The 1,858-nt window shown below is 41.3% G+C and overlaps 1 non-coding gene across 1 annotated transcript; it reads left to right on the forward strand.

Moving 5' to 3' along the window:
* Window positions 1–694: 694 nt before the first annotated feature.
* On the forward strand, window positions 695–801 carry LOC120257703. The gene has a single exon (XR_005535793.1). It is a non-coding gene; the product is annotated as a small nucleolar RNA R71 (small nucleolar RNA).
* Window positions 802–1,858: the final 1,057 nt, after the last annotated feature.

Here is a 1,858-nt window from a genome sequence, read left to right on the forward strand (position 1 = left end):
ATTGATCTCCGTGTTGCTAGAAAAACTCCCTTGAGGTCTTTCCGAGTGTTACTTCGCAATTTGTCCTACTTGATTCTCCAAGTTGTGTAATGATGCGGTGTGGTTGTGAAGTGTGGTTTCAACCGATTGAAATCTTGTATCCAATGATGAAATAAACTTGGTTAAAGCCTTCTCTAAGTCGGTCATCTGGTTTCCCAACCGTGAAACTCGATTCTCTATGTTCGGGGCTTTTTTTTGTTAGGAACCTGGTGGTACCATAGTCTTCTATTGCCCTTGATTACTACAAGAAAAGTTTGGGTGGCTCCTTCATCCCGGATTATAGGTATTTCTATATGGATTTCCTTAACCTCTCATTGCATTACCTACAAAATCAACCTGTTCCACGGAAGTAGTACCACACCCAGTGCAACTCATCACGTCCACCACTCTAGGAGAAGTTAGAGTGTCTAGCTTCTTGCTTAATGACTCAACCTGTGCCGCCAATGATGTGACTACAATGATCTCATGAAGTCCGGCTACCTTCTTTCTGTCCCGTGTGTTCCACTGATAACTATTCATAGCCATTTCTTTTTTGAGATGTTGGGCTTCATCGGGGGTCTTGCTTCCTAAGGTACCTCCTGCTGCAGCATCAAGTACTTGCTTCGTGCTTGGGTTCAAACCACTATAGAATGTTTGAATAATCATCCACTCGGGGAACCTATGTTGAGGACATTTCCACAGGAGCTCCTTGAACCTATCTCATGTCCCAAAAAGAGACTCCAATTTCGTTTGCACAAAAGAAGATATCTCATTCCTAAGCTTCGCAGATTTTTTGAGAGGGAAACATCGGGCAAGAAAGGCTTCTACCATCTCCTCCCATGTGATGATCGATGCTCTAAGTAATGAATATAGCCATTGCTTTCCTCTTCCTTTTAAGGGAAATGGCAAGGCCCTCAACTTTATAGCATCATCCATGACACCATTAATCTTGAGCATGTCGCACACTTCCAAAAAATTCTCAATGTGATTATTTGGACCCTCATTGGCCAAACCATTAAATTGTGCTGGCTGTTGTAACATCTAGATGAAGCCTGGCTTAAGCTCAAAATTCAGAGCCGTAATTGGTGGCCGCACAATACTGGATTGCATGCCAAGAACTCCGAGTCTTGTATAATCTGAGAGATTCCTCTGCTACTCATTCTGTTCTGCCATATTATCAGATCCTTCACCTTATATCTCAGCTTGATTAGACTATTCTTGTACACGTTCTTTTCCCCTTCTATGAATTCTTCTTCCAATGTCTGGATCACCTTCAACCAATGTCGAAGGGTTTCCTCAGGTCATAACCTAGAGCTGCAAGCAAAAAAAGAAACAAATCAGAATGATGGAAGAATAAGAAAGTATAAAATAGAACAAGTGATGAATAGCTAAAATAGTAAAGTGAAAAATGCTTCCAAAATGCCTATTCCCCGGCAACGGCACCAAAAACTTGACACACCCCTTACATGTGTGTACCATAAGTGCATGGGTTGTCGAAGTAATAAAGTACCCTGGTGAGTGGGTAGTCGTACCCATAGGGAATATTGCTCAGAAGCACAAGAATTACTATTTAACTATAGTGAAGATGATTTTGGTGTGGTGTAAATAATATCAATGCAACCAAAAATAAAGTAAAGAAAAAAAAGCATAATAGAATAATAGGAGAGCCAATCAATGGAAAATGGGGCACCCGGGCATTGCTCACCCTAGGACTATTGTTTCAACTGCAAGACCAATCATTATGTCTCCTAACTAATGTTTAATGAGTCATGGAGATCCTAAGACACACGGTCCCAAACTTAAGGTCAACTGTGACTAACCCTCATACTATACCCCGACG

Source organism: Dioscorea cayenensis, chromosome 3, assembly GCF_009730915.1.
Source record: "Dioscorea cayenensis subsp. rotundata cultivar TDr96_F1 chromosome 3, TDr96_F1_v2_PseudoChromosome.rev07_lg8_w22 25.fasta, whole genome shotgun sequence".
Taxonomy (NCBI): domain Eukaryota; kingdom Viridiplantae; phylum Streptophyta; class Magnoliopsida; order Dioscoreales; family Dioscoreaceae; genus Dioscorea; species Dioscorea cayenensis.